The following is a 343-nucleotide window of genomic DNA, read 5'->3' as shown; positions in this document are numbered from 1 at the left end:
TGTATGTGTGTGAACACCGTTCACCAGCCTTGGATTTTGTCAGTGGGCGTCGGAGGCGGTGTGGGGAGATCCACCTGTCACCTGGGCCCGGGCTCAGTGCCGCTGGCACATGCAATCGTCATGACAGCCCCGGACCTTGGGACCACTGTTACCCCTGTGTTATCGGTAGGGAAGCTGAGGCTCCCGGAGGCCGGATTCGCACGGCTCACCTGCTGGCCCCACTCAAGGCCGCTCCAAGCTCCAGCTCCAGCTTCTTCCCTTCAGGGTGTCCCTACTGTCCCACATCGGGCATTCGGGCTTCGTGTCTTAATCCCCGAACCTGTGAATGTGACCTTATTTGGAG

Source organism: Suricata suricatta, chromosome 11, assembly GCF_006229205.1.
Source record: "Suricata suricatta isolate VVHF042 chromosome 11, meerkat_22Aug2017_6uvM2_HiC, whole genome shotgun sequence".
NCBI lineage: Eukaryota > Metazoa > Chordata > Mammalia > Carnivora > Herpestidae > Suricata > Suricata suricatta.
This window is presented reverse-complemented; position numbering follows the sequence as displayed.